The sequence below is a fragment of the Amblyomma americanum genome, chromosome 1 (assembly GCF_052857255.1).
Source record: "Amblyomma americanum isolate KBUSLIRL-KWMA chromosome 1, ASM5285725v1, whole genome shotgun sequence".
NCBI classification, from domain to species: Eukaryota; Metazoa; Arthropoda; class Arachnida; order Ixodida; family Ixodidae; genus Amblyomma; species Amblyomma americanum.
The window spans coordinates 124,591,143-124,609,551 of NC_135497.1; the positions used below are offsets into that span (position 1 = coordinate 124,591,143).

At 46.0% G+C, this 18,409-nt stretch overlaps 1 long non-coding RNA gene across 1 annotated transcript; it reads left to right on the forward strand.

Moving 5' to 3' along the window:
• Window positions 1–3,336: 3,336 nt before the first annotated feature.
• On the forward strand, window positions 3,337–6,118 carry LOC144113611 (uncharacterized). The gene is made up of 2 exons (XR_013310833.1): window positions 3,337–3,913; window positions 4,314–6,118. It is a non-coding gene; the product is annotated as an uncharacterized LOC144113611 (long non-coding RNA).
• The last annotated feature ends 12,291 nt before the right edge of the window (window positions 6,119–18,409 follow it).

Below are 18,409 nucleotides of genomic sequence, written 5' to 3' on the forward strand. Positions count from 1 at the left end.
GCTATCGTTTTCAAACGCCGCGCCATTTATACCATAAGCGCTGTTGTGCTAGTGTCATCATCAGCAGCCAAATTTGCTTGCCAACCACTGTGTTGCAAACTTACAAACGTAAAAACCATTGTGAAATCTTGACAACTTGGGGTGTGTACGTTATTCAGTGTTAGCAAAGCTAAAATGCGAGCATTTAAAAGTGCTGGCATGCATTTTGACATGTTTTTTTTGTTTTGCTTTCAATAATGCTTGCTATGGCAGTACTGGCGTTGACCGCTAGGGGACCATAAAGCGTTAGACAAGATGGCCGCCTCCATGCTGCTTGTGTTACATTTCAAAACATCGCGAATAGTTCCCAAGACGTAAGCTTAAGAAGGGTAGGTGAACGTTTCAGGTATATCAAGTGATTCAGTGCGTACGATTGTTGGAAATATGGAGCAGAAGTTTCGTAGCTGGCCTTACATGGCAGGCAAGTGCGTGAGCAACGAGTGCTAGAATGGAGTAAAGCTTTGCTTTTACTTGAACATTAAGTACCAGCAGGCTGTTTTTTTGAATGGTGGAGGATGAGCTCTACACGAAATACAAACCTTTGACGGCACTGATGCTCATTAATTTTAAACGTCAGGTGCGGTGAGTTGCACCGAGCATTGTATGTTTTATTTCTGTGTGAATTAAACTGCAGTGAGCCTTTCGTCTTGCCTCTCGCGTCTGCATGCTACTTTGCACTGAAAGTTGTGTCAGTTAAAGAACTGTGCAGCGAGTCTTTCGCCTTGCCTGTCACGCGTCCCGGTTACTTTGCTGTGGAAGTTGTGTGGGTGTGAATTCCTGGCGCTCAGTTGGGCTTCAATCTATAATAGTGCCACAGCGAAAATGTAGGATCGTTCACCAGTACGCAACGTGAACGATTACGCCAGGATATCGCGGAGAGTTAGGAATATTGGTAGACCGGCTAGTTTTTCGCTTTCAAACGAAGGCATTTTTTGTTTTATTTATTTTCAATATTGCACAGAGCATGGTCTTCGACGGCCAAGTCAAAGGCAGCTGGCCTGAGCCTAACAAGGCCCCACTACCGATGTAATTCTCGGCAGAAAATAAAAGAGAAAAGCGCTACGAACCAAAGTACATAGCTAGATATTACCTTGTGCCTATGATGTCAGTGTCCACTTACCACAGCACCTTTCTGTTGCAGACATTCCTCTGGCATCATGGGCTCAGTTAACATGGTTTTGCAAAGGCAAAAATGGGCTGTTTTGTGCTACTGTTTGTGAGGTGCCAATATTTAAGTGTGCCAAGAACTTCTACTGTCATATCGACTGCACAATGAAGTTTTCACTCTTTCACGCATTGCTATGCATGGCTATACGTGGGGATCACATGTTTTGTCATTTGAAAAATGCACAGCAATTACGTGTGTGCTAATACGACCATGGGTGTTTCCGCCACCTTCTAACGCTTAATCTGGGACTGTTTTGTTAGTTAGACTGCAAAGGAATTGGGGCTGATGCTGCTTATACCGCCTCATCATTTAATTCCTCATGCATTTATGTTCTACGCTGCAGCTGTGCTATAAATTGCTGTGCACCTAGCCAAAGCAGTCATTGCCCTTCCGTCGCGAATTCTCAACAGGAGATTCATTTAGTCAAAACACTCACACGCTTCTAATAGGAGTATTATGTGCGGAGGGCGTATACAGAAAGCGAAGGAGATAAACAGGCCGCATACATATAGGACATCACTTTTTTACAGAGAAGCTCTTGAGCGCATGTTCCTGCATTCAACGTCTTAACTGATTGCTCATTCCTCCACTCTTGGCGTGGCAGGTGGTAGCAGAGTGAAACGCCACCTGCCAGGGAGAGAGTGGAGGAATGGGCAACTGGAAGGTGGCTAGCAGTGTAACACGTCACCTGCCAGTGGTGGCAAGTGGCATTTGAAGAGCTGCACTCAAATTTCACATTACCCACTGTCATATTTCAAACTTCTGAAGCTTCACCATAAATGGGTTACACAAAAGGAAAGCATGTAGGAAAGAAGTTACAGAACTGCACGTGGTGCAGAAAATCTTATGTAATACAATATAAGGCTTTGGAGAATAGTACACAACACATTATATTTCTGCTGTTTAAATGAACATTTAAAACATGACTAACAAAGTACAAGACAGCACAAAATAAACCAGGAAAAGCATAACAGCTCTTGGTGATTTAAGACTGCAGGGTCATTAATGGAAGCGGTGTGATCAGAAATATCATTCCAGCAGCTTATGGTTTGCAGGAGGGCTGTCAAATTAGCAGCAGTGGTGCGACCGAATAAGTGCCTAAAGCTGCTGTCTTTATAAAGACAACGGGATGCACAATGTGGTTCTGCTAGGGGAAGGTTAGTAGGATGCCTGATTTGGACAAAGCAAAGCAATCTTCGTACGTAACTCTAGTGTTGTAATTAACTTTAGTGAGTGATAGCGGTAACTTAACATTAGTAACGCTTGATTACTGGTCATATTTTATGGTTAGAAAATGTGCTGTGCAGGTGTGAATTCACTTGAACAATTGTATTAAATAGGCTTGGTGTGGTGACCACATGGGGAACGTAAATTCAAGTTGGGCAAGAACGAGTCTGATATGCAAGTTTTCAAGTGGTTAACAGGGCATCTCAAAGATTACGTTTTAGATAGCTGAGAGTACGGCGATTTTAATTGTGCCATGCTTGAAGGTATTTATATGGAGGCACGTATGCACAAGGGTTAAAATTTAATTTTTTTTTGCTTGCCACGTTGGCCAGGTTTGGAACTGCCGACTATATTCTGGTCTTACAAAGACGAACCTTTCCTGAACACGCATCTGTTTCTTCAGGCAAACTGCAGCCCACATTTTGGTCTGACCAAGAGTCTCAAACTCGTTTTGCCATGCAAGCCAGACTGTAGTTGTACCACTCGGGTATGTGATTTTGTGCAGGGAAGTAGGATCAAGGGAAGGGGGTGTTGCATTTTTGTAACAAAGCGTATCTTCCTCTGTAATGGCAGATGTCCCTGGTGTTGAAGCTCAGCGGTGCAAGCTGCATCTGCAAGAATGTCTCTTACATGTGGATACCATCTACACACTTTAGAATTTTGGAGGAACCTATCTTGGCTCTGTATTATATGCTCAAGCACATGTCTGGAAGTAAAATTATCATGGCTGGTGACCTGAACCTTGCTGGTATAAACTGGAACACACTGAATACCGCAAATATAAGAATATAAGATTTTATGTTCACCTTTAGCCTCAAATAGCATAATGAGTTAATTGTCATATATACAGGTGATTCTCTAATTTACAGTCATAGATCGCCGGGAGTCCTTGCACCCTTTCTGGCGCGGTGGTGCAGCGGTTAAGCGATGCGCCACTGCCCTGTGATGGCAGGTGCTCCCAGCAGTGGGCCTTCTGCGGCCCCGGTTGCTCTTCCCGAGCGACCAATCATTCATTTAACTGGCCCATGCCATGGTAGGCACTTGGCTCTTTTCCAGTGGGCAGGCTGTGAGGACGGTGCAAGGTTACACGACCTATGTGGCCCATCTGCCTCCTAGGTTGCTCTGTGCGGATCACCTGCCAGAGCCATGCCAGTGTTTTTTTTTTTTTGCTCACAACGCTGACACCAGATGTTCTGGATAACGGGACCATTAACGCTATCACGTTAATATAAAGACAGATAGCAGTAGACTGTCATGTTCATTTGAGTGCATTGTTTGCACAAAAGGCACAGAAAAATGGAAGGGTCACGACTATAGCTGGAGGTAACATTTCAGACTGGCTTCAAATTTATCATGATCAATGGCACATGCAATGGTACCAGGCAGTTGATTCCAGTAACGAATGGGGTGGAAAAAAGGTGAATGAAAAAAGCAAATTGAGGAAAGGTATGTGCATCTTTCAGTTGGTGATCAATGCAGGTAAAAACACGACAGGTTGGTGTGATATGGCACAAAGTGAAGTAAGAGTGACTATGGTATTATTTGTGAAAAAGGAGGGAATGGAAAATATTTGCTGTCCTTTGAGCAGAGGTAAGTTCAGATATTTGTTTCATTTCTTTGATACTCAGTAATTCTTAGATATAAATTGGGCAGGCTCGGTCTCCAAACTCCGATTTTGTTAGTATATGTGCATCTGTTAGAAATCAAGGAGGTATATTTCATTTCGAGCACACTAATTAATTCTATGTTAAAAGCATTGTGTCTGGGTTTCATAAACCAAGGTTGCATTGAAGGAATTCAGATGCTTTCGATGCCTTGTTGAAGAGGTCATGGTACCATTCTTCAGACTCAAATTGTTTATTGCATGTAGTTTGTTAAGTATATCTGAACAAGTAGGCGAGATATAGGCTGATTTGGTGCGACAAGTAATTTGTATTTAAGTTATCCTGAACCGTGTGAAAGTCAGGCAACACTGGTGCACCCTCGATCTGTGACGCCATAAACCAATGGTCACGTGCTTGCCTGGAACTGAACTGCGCATAGTGAGGATAGGGCAGTGGGTTGTTTATTGTTCATGCTAGGGGTGAAGAAGGGGTGTTGGCAAGAGAATGAGGAGCCCACACCCCACAATAGGGGGACAGAAGACAAAGGCAACAAAGGCCTGTGTCCTGTTTCATGTCTGATCTTGGAGACTTCACCGCAGTGTGCCACGGCGGGACTTGAATAGGTGCATGTTGTGCTCCACACTGACTGTGCGCGGCAGTTTTGGAGATGATGACAGTGCTAACGATTTATGACGTCACTCAGGCTGCATCTATATGGCCGTCACTGCCATCGGGAGGGGATTAGAACCGATAACTTCTAATTGCAATTTCTAGCTTTCCAGCTGAAATGTGCACATAGGGCCGTACGCCTTTTTTATGTATAGTTAATAATGCCGTGGCCAGTGGCAGTAACATAAAATCATGATTTGTGGGGAGAACATGTCATGTCCCCTTTAATAATCGCGTCTATGTGATTGTTCCAAGAAAGGTCGGATGTTATGTGAACCCCGAAATACTTGATGGTGGGTACTGATTCTATGGCAACATTGTTCAGAGTGTAATGGCATGGTACGATGCTATATTGTGAAATTGAAGGGTGTAAAAATCGGAGGCAAGCATAGCTTTTCAGAACCTGTATGAAGCCTCGAGATATCGAACATGAAAATAGCTTCAGAGAACTCAAGTTGGGTTTTCTCACGTTGCATATCGAAAATGGGCGGTTTTAGAACATAGGTGATGTAAGCAACGCCCTTTTATGAACATGTAATGTGGGAAAGGCAATTTTTACGAGCTGCCAAATGCATATTTTCTGTGGTCCATATCTCGAATTACGATTCTGTTTCAGAAGTTTTTTAAACTGGGTTTACCTCTTATGTTGAAGGCCTTCAATTTGTCAGTATAATCTTGTGCCCTGAACAAAAAAAAATTGAGGTTCCATTTATATTGGTTAATTACTCATTATTTCGTTGTGTTCTGTTATGTACATGATGTCTGCCTTGCTGTATAATCAACCTGCATAGACGTACCTTTCGCTGCTTTTCAAATAAAAATCTGTATTGAATAATTTGAAACAACAAGTTTGTGTGTATGCATATATAAGCGCATGTGTGTAGAAAGATTTTACAGAAATGCCTGGTGCAGTCATTTCATCCTTTTGCATGATGAGGTCCTCCTGCTTCTTCTGTCACCATTTAGACCTCAAAATCAAAATAAGGTGGCTGCTAGCTCACTGCGACAACATGGCAGAGTTTCTCTTCTGTGTGTTGCAACAAAAAGAGAGTTCAAATAAAGATCAAAGAATAACTGCAGAACTGCTTGCTGGTCAGCAGAATGACAGCATAATAGTATGACTGCAATAAAAACACCTGGGCATATGTGCTCTTTTCACACCTGTAAAGCAGACTTGCAGTGTGCAGAAGCATTTTTTTGAAGTGATCATGTGGTTGTGAGGCACGATATCCCACCCAGTGGTAACGGGAGCAACTTTATGAAAACAGGCAAGAACAGAAAACTTGATGCTGTTGGTCCTGCGGGACGACATGTTTGCTGTCTACATGAATTATGCTGCTATCTTCTCCGTCCTATTGTGGACATCCAAACCCGGATCTGTACAAATAAATAATACAACAAAAATATGTGATCATGCCCTCCTTTATTTGATACTGCCAAAACAGGTCCCTGACAGGGAGGTCCTGGCAAGGCAGTCATGTTCAAGCACTCTGCAATGAAAAACAACAGACTATAATGTAATCAGCACAAATAACTGTGCACAATAACATCACAATTGGGTTAAAATGAAACAGTATAAGCAGAAATGTATAATATATACACAGAAAGGGAAAAAAACAAAGCAGTAATATCATATAGCGGCTACAAAACACCACGCAAGAAGTATACAAAAAGCAGCAACAAAATTACCATATCCAAAAGGAGGAAAGAATAGAAATTTAAAACGCGATAAAACAGCCGGAAGAAATTTTGGAATCCTCTGAAACAAGAAGGAAACCATCATGCAAAGGAAAAACAAGGCTGTAAATGTTTTAATCGGTACCAAGATAATTAAAAATCACGAACTGGTTTGACTGAGGCATTGGTTCGTGCTAGAGCCGTACCTCACTGGCCTGCAAGGTAGCCTTGAATATGCAACTGGAAGAAAAATGTGCTTAAAAAAAGGACCAAATCTGAGAAAAAAACTTGGAGATGAAGAAAAAAAGTGCTACCAGGCATTCCACATCTGGTTATCAAGCAGTTACCGCATGACAACCTGGCCAGTTTGTGGAACTGGGCTGCAGACTACGACCATGGAAGTGGCACAGCAGTGGGGGCATCGCTCACTCACGTTTCACCTGGGCCAGTTTGTGCCACTTGCCTAGACTATGAATACATTCAGACCTTGTTGATATGTTGCCAGTTCATACGCTCAAAATCGCGAACAGCAGAAATCTCGCCTCCTAGAATTACAAACAACACCTTGTGACACATTTTCCCAGCTTCTAAATTTACAGTTGTGACGAATTCTGGTCGTATAATATGTTTAATGACTAACTGAGGTGTGCAAACATTTAAACGGGCCAAACATAGGGGGACGCAACATGGGAAAACTAGGATGCAGCAGCAGCCACCCACTGCGGTGGCTTCTGTGCAGTGCGCAAGTGCAGAGCACCAGAAAAGCGACAAAGGTGCTGAAACATATGAGCAGACCATTTTTGTGGTAAGGCAACAAGAGGAGGCCGAGTTACGCCTCCACAAAAGGCGGCAGTGTGGTGCGCGATGTTGGCACATGCTACAAAACCCCTGGCGGTCTAAACTAATCCGGAGCCCTCCAATACGGCGTCCCTCGAAGCCGAAGTGTGAATTCACGACGTTAACTGCTTGATTAAATTACTACGCCTACTTGCTTACAAATGTATTGTTCTGCCTACCTTAGATTATGCTGCTATCATTTGGGACTCGTTCACGCAAACTAACAAATAAATTAGAGAAGGTTCAAGAGAGCGCGGCACAATACATACATAACAATTACCAACGTACATCAGTAACACATCTTTTAATCCAAGCTGGCCTCCCAACAATAACTGAGCGAAATCGTTGCGCACGACTTAAATTTATGTATCAATTAATCAGGAGACACTACAGAACGGAGCTTACCGATTTGCTTGTTTTTTCGTCCGTATATGCGACGTGACAATGACACCAGCTAACTTTAACTCCTTTTCGGGTTCGAAATAACTGCTTTAAATACTCATTCCTTCCACGAACTATTTCCGATTGGAGTAACCTCACTAACAGTGAAGTGCTGCAGCCGTCGCTGACGCTGTGCAGCATATCCCCTAGTTTTCAGTGCATTTGCTATTTCGCTGTTCTGTTGTATATGTTTAAGGGGGGAGCCTGGTCTTGAAAACAAAATTTTATTAATGTAGTAATAATTATGAAATCTTCAGGGAACATGAATTTTTGCGCACTGATTGTAAATATGTAATTTAATTTCATGTAAAACAATTTCTTGGGCACTTATATAATTCTTATGCAATTATTCTGCGAAGAGCTTGGAAGAAAATTTGCTGTAGGAGAATCGCTGAAATGTATGCCTTTGGGTCGTCTTGATACTAAGGAATGCAATAAGGGTAAAATAATCATTCTGAATATTATAGAACTTCAGTTATAGGGTATTGAAGCTGCTACCAGAAACGAGAATACACACTTTTCTTCACATTTGATGACTGATGTTATAAACTACCGCATATCATCACAAAACATTCAAATGCACAGCAAGTTTCCGAGACGCGTTATTTCAACTTGTGTGGCTTCCCTACTACGCATACTGCAACCGGCCGCCGCGGTGGCTGAGTGGTTACGGCGCTCAGCTGCTGGCCCGAAAGACACGGGTTCGATCCTGGCCGCGGCGGTCGAATTTCGATGGCTCATTCCCGGTTAAAAGCAGAAAAGCAATGACAAAAATAAAGTGGAACGAGAAACGGCCTGTACCTGCATAGCACCACCAGGCTTAAACCAATTAAAGAAAAAATGAACAGGGCCCATTCGGCGAAATTTTTAATTTAGTAGGAAAAGCCACTGGGAAAAATAAAATTGGGCATGGTAACTGAAACGGTGTCCGAAGGGCTCAACGTACACACAGGAATGAAAAAGTCCTCACAGCCCCCCCCACACCCTCTGCAGCGTCCCGTCAACCTTTACTACGGTGAGTAGCTTTGGGACGTTCAACCGCCATAGACCATAAATGGGCTTAATTCTTCATAAGAAGCGAAAAAAAGGAGCCCTTTGATGTGCCACAAACACCAGCCAAGCGCACACGTGCTCGTGAGTGGTACGACAGTGTACCGGCGCTGCTGTACCTGGATTTGATGAAGCTAGCTCCTTTCCCAAGCCATGCACCCTAGAAGGCCGAGGACCAGGCCGGGGATGGCTTGTACCCATTAAAGAATAACCGGTGGGTACCCGGCGGCAGTGGGAGTCGAACCCACCACCTCACGAAGCACAGGCGAGTGCTCTACCACAAAGCCACAATTGACGTATCCACCACAAATCCACAGAATTTGTACTTTGTATCTACTATCAAAAAAAAAAAAGAAGGAATCGACAGGGACACAGAGAACAGAACAGCAATATTTAGTTGCGTCTTAGCGTAGTTCCTTTTCAACTGCAAACAAAAACCAGGTCTACTTCATTTTCATTTTACACGCACATTTTGATGCTGACACGACAGATGGCGCTCCTAGTGGCGCATATAATGTGGACAACTAGTGGCAAAATAATGTGGATAAAGGGCTTCACCCTACAGTGGAAAGCAGCGGGGCTGATTTATCCAAGGCATTGGGGTTTAAGGACAGTGAAGGGAAAATATATTTTAAGCGGGTAGAAATAACCAAGCAACAGTTATCTGATTGGCGGATAAAATCAAGAGAAGAGTAAAATTTCATAAGTCATGGCTAGGTGGCTTGAGCCACCGCCCGATTTAAGGGGTTCAGCCGTATCCATCCATCCATCCTATAGGGTGCCTTGATGTGCGCGGCTCGGGCATCGAGGCTGAGCAAATCCAGAATATACAAAGCGAAAGATGTTGGCGTTCACTGTGTTCATGAACTTGAGATGGCTTTGGGGAAAGGAAGGGCGCATAACTGGCTCCCTGGATATGCGGACGCCTCATTCGTGCATTGATACATGTGGTGGTGGTGAGAGAGAGATGTGGCCTGAATGCATTAGCGCTGACAGCGTTGCGGCTGACATGCAGTACTGCAGCAATAGCTAGGCCGCAGCGTTCATTTCGTGATCAATCTCTCGCGATCAACCATTAACTGCATGGTTGCAGTTAATGGTTGCAGGTGGGATTAACTGCAGCCGGTTGTGCGCTTTTCAAGGAAAGGCCTTTGCAAAGTTGTCAACGCCAATGAGCTCTGTGAATGCCGTCGGCTCACTTGTTTTGGAGCACGGACTGTTGGGCGAGTTGGTGCATTGCAAACACGTACAAGCGTACAAAAAAAAAACGCACGAAGAAAGAAACAGAAACCACGAGCGCTTTGGTATCTGGTAAGCGCTCGTGGTTTCAGTGTCTTTCTTCGTGTGTTTGTGTTTTTTGTGCGCTTGCGCGTGTTTGCACTTTTGTGGTTTTTGAGGAAAGGAAATGGCACAGTAACCATCTCACATACCTCGGTGGACACCCGAACCGCGCCATAAAGGAAAAAAATAAAGGAGGGAGGTAAAGAAGAGAGAACTGAAAATTGAAAGTTGGATTTTGAGGAAAGGCGCGGCGCTGCGCAGTGGCGGAACACCTGTGGCTCAGTGCTTCTAAGGGCTAGGGAGTGGCTAGTGATTAGGGAGTGAGAGAGAGCGAGAAATATCCTGGGCGAGGTGCGCGTTGTGACTTCATGTGCCTCCTCGGAGCACCGCCACGGCGAAATTGCAAGTTCGCGGCCAGTAAAGCTTTCGCTTTAAAATTTTGAGGACGCTTAAGGGCGGTTCACATGCAAGCGAATTGGCGAACAGAGCAAACAGCGGCGCGGCGCTGCGAAGCGGTTCGCGAGCTTTCGTTTCACATGCATCGCCGCTCCGCGTTTCCCACTGCTGCGAAAACCAATGTTGCTGGCAATAGACATGCGCCTGCGACCGGTTTTGCTCGCCTGCAAACACAAAAAAAAAGCGTAATATAAAAGCGTTATTTTGTCATTTCTTTTCACAGTTTATTTAAATAAATATAATTATTGCGTTTTAAGCCTTAAACAGCACTTTATACAATTTCTTTCCTAAATAAGTTTGTACGTGCGGCGTACAAACTCGCGTGGCAACGCCGGGCCGTCATTGGTTGAGATGCGGTGCTGCCGCGTCGCCGCCGCGAAAGTTTCCAACTTGCCCGAACCTCGCCGCTCCAGCAACTGGGGCTTCATCCGCCGCTTCGCGAGCGGTTCGCTTGCATGTGAAACGGGCTTTAAGCTTTGCCTTTAAGAACAGGACGCGACTGCGTGTAGCAGCATTGACAAGGAATCCACGGAACGCCATCGTTCTTCAGTGCGAGCCCTTGCCCGGTCAATTTAAGGAAACATATCTTGGTGGACACCCGAACCGCACTGTAAGGCAAGGAAAATGAAAACATTTTTTTAAGGAAAGGAAAAGATGCCTCTCTCACATATCTCGGTGGACACCTGAACCGGGCCGTAAGGGAGGGAGATTGAAATGAATAATAATGATTGTTTTTGGGGGGAAAGGAAATGACGAAAATTTGGTTTTAAGCAAAGGAAATGATGCCTGTCTCAGAATTCTCGCTGGACTCCCGTACCACCCGACCGCGGCAGCTGCGTTTTTATGGAGGAAAAACGCTAAGGCGCCCGTGTGCTGTGCGATGTCAGTGCACGTTAAAGATCCCCAGGTGGTCGAAATTATTACGGAGCCCTCCACTACGGCACCTCCTTCTTCCCTTCTTCTTTCACTCCCTCCCTTGTCCCTTCCCTTACGGCGCAGTTCAGGTGTCCAACGATATATGAGACAGATACTGCGCCATTTCCTTTCCCCAAGAACCAATTATTATTACAATTCCCGTACCGCGCCGTTAGAGAAGGAAAATCCCTTCCCTTACGGTGCGGTTCAGGTGTCCAGCGAGATGAGCCATTTTGCGCTCACGGCCAAAGACGCCGACAACACCGGCTTTTCTGCGAAACGAGCTCCTTAACGCTGTCGAGCTAAAATAATAGCATAGCACAGAAAAACGTTATTGAGCTCAGATCAAGTGTCAGGAGCTAGGGCGGGTCGTTACGGGGAAAGGAATAAAGCAGTGTTATTTTTACGCCGACGCGACCGGTGGCGTTGAGCGCACCGTTAGCGCTTCCGTCTACTCCACCAGATGGCTCTCACGTTCGAGGGCTGAAACGAAGGATGCGGTGTGAAATTCCGGCAGCGGCGACTGCATTGAGGTAAAGGCGATACTAAAAAAATGGCAGCCAATTTCCATGGTTATTGAAATGCGAGCGCGCGACTGCTTGAGGGATCGCGAGCCCCCCAGCGTCCCCTCAAGGTTCACTACGGCGTCCCTCATAGCCTGAGTCGCTTTCGGACGTTAAACCGCCATAAACGTTTGACAAGAAAAGCAAAAAAAGGAGCCCCTTGATGTGCCACCCAAAAAACACATCAGCCAAGCACGCGATGGGGTGGGATTGGTTGTGAGCGAACACTAATCCTCGAGCTCCTCGACAGAAGAACAGCGGACGGGGATTTAGTATGCCCATGCAAGGCTCACTCGGGATTTGAAGGCGGGGGATCCTTTCTCAAGAACAGCGGACGCGCATTTAGTGTGCCCATGCAAGGCTCACACAGTGTCGGGATTTAAGGCGCGGGCTCCTTTCCCAGGCCATGCACCCTAGTAAGCCGAGCACCAGGCCGGGGAATGCCTTGTACCAATTAAAGCATGACCTCTGGGTAACCGGCGGCAGTGGGAGTCGAGCCCACCACCTCCCGAGGCCGAGGGGGGGGGGGGGCTCTACCAAGAGGCCACGGCTGCGATGGGATCTAGAGTCACAGGGTTCGTATTTGTATCTGCCGTTAACAACAAAGCAGGAAAGAAGAAATCGGCAGGGCACGCAGAACAGAACAGCGCTACGTAGTTGCGTCTCAGCGTAGTTCCTTTTTAACTGCAAACGAAAGAACCCAGCTCGACGTCAGTTTGATTTTGCACCCACATTTCGATGCTGGCACGAAATGTGGCGTATCCACTAGTGGATATCCACTAGTGGCGTATCCTAGTGTTCCTCTATATGCTCCCGCAGGGAGCAGAGGAACGCGAAGGTCCGCCATCATGTTCCAATATCTGCGGGAAAGCCCACGCTACTGCGTACAGGGTCTGCTACATAGGCTCGCTGTGTAGAGCCCTTGGGCTTGTTTTTTTATTTGAGTACAAATTGCACTCGATCGCAATTTTTTAAACTTAACGCCAAAAACTAATCTGTGATTTGCCGAGGGTGTGCATACAGCATTAAAAAACAATCGCCAAAGACTAACAGCAAATTGTAGTCATGACAAATTGACGAAAAATAATAGAAAAGGCCTGCGAGTTTTTTTTCTTCTTGAAAAAATAATTTCAGATGCACAGGCAGTTCTGTTCCGGATGGTACAGCGTCTGTCCCGTCGTGTCTTCCTCTGTGCGCTTCACAACTAGCACCGCCGCGTGTTCTGTGCGAGTTATGCACGGAAAATATGAAAACGCATCTCCCTAGAACATTAGAATGATTCTGCAGCTTGTTACAGGCAAGTAGACTAAAACAACACCAATGCGTTGAACAGGTGAGTCTGACCTAACGAAAAAAATTAAAACTCAATTGCTTGCCTAAAACATTTTACACAATGTACCACGTTGCTAAATGCAGTGAAATGACGAATCTTTAAAAACCATTGAAAGTGCTCTCTCTCGTTGATATTATTAGCTTACTTAATATTTATTAAGCATTATCTTTTCACCTGTGTTATTAAGTTAAATTTCGTCGCGCTTAACGCGGCCCATTCTCAAAAGCTACATTAATCGCCGACGCATTTCAGCCGCCGAACTTCCAAATGTCAGTTCGTAAAACGCTTTGCCGTTTCCAGTGCGTTTGTGACAGTTTGTCGCACTGCACGCAGTCATAACTGACGACGGCGTGGCTCACTGCCACAGCAGAACCCCAAACCTGACGCCACAGGTGAGCACTGGAAATGGCGTCGAGCTGACGAGGGGTCGCTCGGCACTGCGCCTGTGAAGTCAGCTTCCCCGCTGAAAGTTCAACACCTGACGTCACGAAAATCATGTGACCGCCTCTTGGCGAATGGCGTTCGGAGCGGCGAGGGAAAACAGACACGCAACTCTGCTCCCTGCGGGAGCATATACAATTCAATTCAATTTCAATTTATTCAACATCTTGAGGATTTTGGGTGCGTCGACAAAAAGCCAGAGAGAAGCCTTGACAGGGGTCGACGCAGCCTACAATGACTTGACAGCAGCATCAGAATACATTAATAACAGGATCACTACGTGAATATGGAAATAAAATAAAATAAAACGGCAAGTAAGCACGCCGGAAAGAAAATACAAAATAATAAGTACAAATCACACTTGCACGAAGCGCTGACGGGTACCTAAGTGTACATTAGTTTAGATGCCTTATTTAATGAGCACGGAAGAGTGTATGAAAGCATATGACGTTATAATTCGTTCAAGTTTTCGGCACGAACCATGTAAAACCAGTACGAGGGGCATACTTCAGTTCGTTACATTTTAAGCTCGACAGGTGCACCATAAATATATTATTTTTTCTAATACTTCTTTTATACCGCCTCAGTAGTATAGATTCAAAGATTTGGGGAAGGGGGTGATGCGAAGTGATGCAAAAATCGGTTCCGTATGTTCAAAACGTGAAGCATTAACAATATTTCGGACAATTTTCTTTTGAAATAAATGCAACCGTTTGATATTCATAAATGATGTTGTTCCCCAGACCAAAATACAATAGTTAGCAACAGAGGAAAATGGTGCGTTGTACAGCATCAGCTTAATATGCTTTGGAAAGAGGTACCGCAGTCGGGACTCAATACCAGCAACCTTGGACTGCTTGTCTCTAATTTTTTCAACGCGTTCATCCCATGATAAATTTTCATTAAAAAGCACTCCTAGGCTTTTGACCGTAGGAACTATTTGAATGCATGAGGAACCCATTTTTAGATGAATTTGTGAGACAGCAGGATCCTTATAACGAGGCCTAAAAAGTACATCTTTGCTTTTTCCGGTGTTTATGATCAGTGAATTGGACTCAGACCATTCGTGAAGTTTCTGCAAACAATCTGCAGCTTGCTCTTCAAGATCTCGCACATGTGCTGGTCGGAAAATTGGAGTGGTGTCGTCTGCACAATGACAAAAATTGGAGGATTACTTATACAGACTATGTCGTTTACATAAAGAAAGAAAAGAAGCGGTCCCAATATACTGCCTTGCGGCACCCCAGAAGACAGATGTATAAAATTTTATGTCTCGTTGTCTACTGCTACTTGTTAGACATGACAACCAAAGTATGACGTAATAATTTGATGAAATTTTCCGCGATAACCATAGTGTTCGAGCTTCGCCAACATTGTGTTGTGGTTGATATGATCGAAAGCTTTCGAAAAGTCAATAAAAATGCGGAGAGTGAAAAGTTTTTGTTCAAAGGACTCTAGAATTAGTTGTTTTTGGGTTGGAAGCGCAATTTCTGTAAAAAAGTTTTTCCTGAAGCCATGCTGACTAGGCGTTAATATGTTACATTTCTAGCAGAAACTGGACATTCGCTTGTATAATATTTTTTCAAAACACATCCAGAAAATGGGGAGGATAGGAATTGGGCGATAATTGGATAGGTCATTTTTGTCACCACCCTTATGAACAACGGTTACTTTGGCAATCTGCAATCGTTGGGGAAACACCGCATGTTCGAGGCAGCAATTCAAAATGTGCTCTAAAACTGGGCTGATTACATCGGCTACACCGACCACGCCCTATGAAGACGCTGCACCCGCGACGCCGCATGAAGAACCGACACTCGCTGCATCGACGCCGCACACAATGAGAACGCCGACCACGACGCAGGCTGCCTTGAAAACGACGCCGCCACCCAGAAGAGCTTCGACCACACGCCCCACCCGCGACTCGCATACGCGACGAAGCCGTGACCCGACGCCGAGAGCGACATGCAATGCAAGAGCTAGGACCTCCGTCTTAGAAGTGACTATCGACGGCCGGAAAGTTACCGCTCTAGTCGACACAGGAGCCGATTACTCGGTGATGAATGGAACATTCGCTGCGCAGCTGAGAAAAGTCACAACGGCTTGAGACGGCCCACAAATTCGCACCGCAGGGGGCCACCTCATTACGTCATCAGGACGATGCACAGCGCGAGTGACTGTCAAAGGACATACCTATCCTGAGACCTCTGTTGTGCTACCGCAATGCTCCCGCGAAGTGATCTTGGGTATGGATTTCCTTAATGAGCATCACGCGATCATCGACCTGATATCCAAGCTGATCACGCTTTCGACGGACGAAGCCATCGCTTCGATGAAAACTCGGGAAAATCACGTTGCACTGAGTGTCCTGGAGGAAGAAGTGAGCGTCCCACCCCGTTCAAGCGTTATCGGGACTGTAGGCGCCACGAAAGCCATTAACGCTGAAGCCATCATCGAGGGGAACATGCAGGTGCTTCTAGATCGAGGAATCAGCATCGCAAGAGGCATCGCACATTTCCTCAATGACCAGGCCGAAGTACTGCTGACTAACTTCCGCGAAGAATACCGGCACATTAAATGAGGAACGACGATTGCTTTCTTAGACGAAATATCCGACGTACGAGGCTCCTTCGCCCTCTCTGACCCCCTCCGCAGAAGATTCGCCTGACCAAGAGAACTCGCCCACTTTTGACATCAACCCAGCCCTGCCCCGGAACAGAGAAGACCAGATCCGCAATCTGCTTCGAAGCTAGAGTGAGTGTTTTTCGACATCGCCGAAGGTCCGACAAACACCAATTGCCGAGCATCGCATTATAACGGACCAACACGTCCGACCTCTCCGTCAAAGCCCCTACCGTGTGTCACCGCGACCAAGTCGAATAAATGCTTCCCGACGACGTCATCCAGCCTTCAAACAGCCCATGGGCGGCACCGGTTGTTCTAGTGAGAAAGACGGCGCACTTTGATTCTGCGTGGATTACCGCCGCTTGAACAACATAACAAAGAAGGACGTCTATCCCCTCCCCCGCATCGACGACGTACTGGACCGCCTCTGCAACGCTAAATATTTCTCATCGATGGACCTCAGGAGCGGCCACTGGCAAATTGAGGTCGACGAAAGAGATCGCGAGAAGACTGCATTCATCACTCCGGATGGGCTGTTTGAGTTCATTTGGTCTCTGTTCCGCACCAGCGACGTTTCAGCGAGTAATGGATACAGTGCTGGCAGGCCTGAAGTGGAAAATTTGTCTGGTATATTTAGATGACGTCGTTGTCCTCGCCTCGAACTTTGAAGGACACCTCAAAAGGCTTCGAACAGTACTAGACGCCATCAAGTCGTCTGGCCTAACCTTGAGAGCAGAGAAGTGCCACTTTGCCTACGAAGAGCTGCTGTTTCTAGGCCACATTTTTTTTTATTCGAGAAGTGTGCCATGAGGCATAAGTTGAAAAAGGAAGGGGGGGGGGGATGCACGGGATTGAAAGTTAAAAGAAGGAGTGAAGAACCGTTGCGCTGAGGTAGTCGCACAGGTTGCCAATGAAACGGTTGTCCATAGTCCACTTCACGTAGTCACTTTCACGGTTCCACCGCAGGCCCACCTCCCTGAGGAGCCGTTTTCTGATAGCAGCCGTCGCTGGGCACGTCCACAAGTGCCGCACATCACAAATGTCCGGTGCAGCGCTACAGTGAGGGCACCTGTCAGGTGCTGGCAGATCTTTGGCACGCCACCGATGACGGACAGATAGTGTCAGAGCCGCCCTTGCCCGAATCCGGCGCACGGATACCTCCTCCTGCCTAGTAAAACTACGGGGGAGAGGGTGCGAACACGGAGGAATTAGAGCGCGTGTTCGCTGGTGCAGAACTTCGGAATCGGAAACATGGGACAGGAACGGATCTGGGGGAAGAGGCGAAGGTGGCGGATCGTCTAATGTATGAAGATGAGTCATAGCATCCGCTTGAATGTTATGTGGATCCTGGGCATGGCCGCGAATCCAGTGTATGCGCACAGGACATGGATACTTTGCGCAGAGCACATGAATTGATTGTGAAATCTGGAACGTTCGTCGAACAGACTTAAGCTGTTTAAGGGCGGCGCGGGAGTCGGTGTAAATATGAACTGTATTGAATGTTGGAACGAGCGGAAGGGAAGCAATGGCATTATAAATTGCTTGAAGTTCCAATGCCAGGGGAGTGCACGTATCCGCAGTATACGTCGCGCGAGAGTTGAGATGCGGATGAGATGGACTATACACAGCAGTAACTCCCCTCTCTGCAGGATGTGATGCATCCGTGTATAATATGCACCCTTCAGGCGGATACGCTGCTGATACCGACGGGGAAACAGTGGGGCGATTGTCAGTGAGCTGGCAATAGGACCACGGTGGAAGTGTCTTTAAACGATGAAGTTTGAGAGACTGTTTTCGAGCTCTATTTGCCACCCGTTGGTCTATGATTTCACTGAGTGTATTAAGTTGGGCGAACTCCTGTAGCACAGGTATGGGTGTTAAACGAGGCAGATATGTTATGACGCGCATAGCCTCACGATTGATAGCTTCAAGGGAGTCCCACTGTCTGCGGGTGAGACGTTGAAGTTGTGCCTGATATACTATCCGTGGCTGAAGGATATAGAGCGCACAAGCTGGCGGGCCGTATGAGCACGTGCGCCACCAGAGCGCGTAGCTATACGACGAATCAGACCTAGAGTAGCGT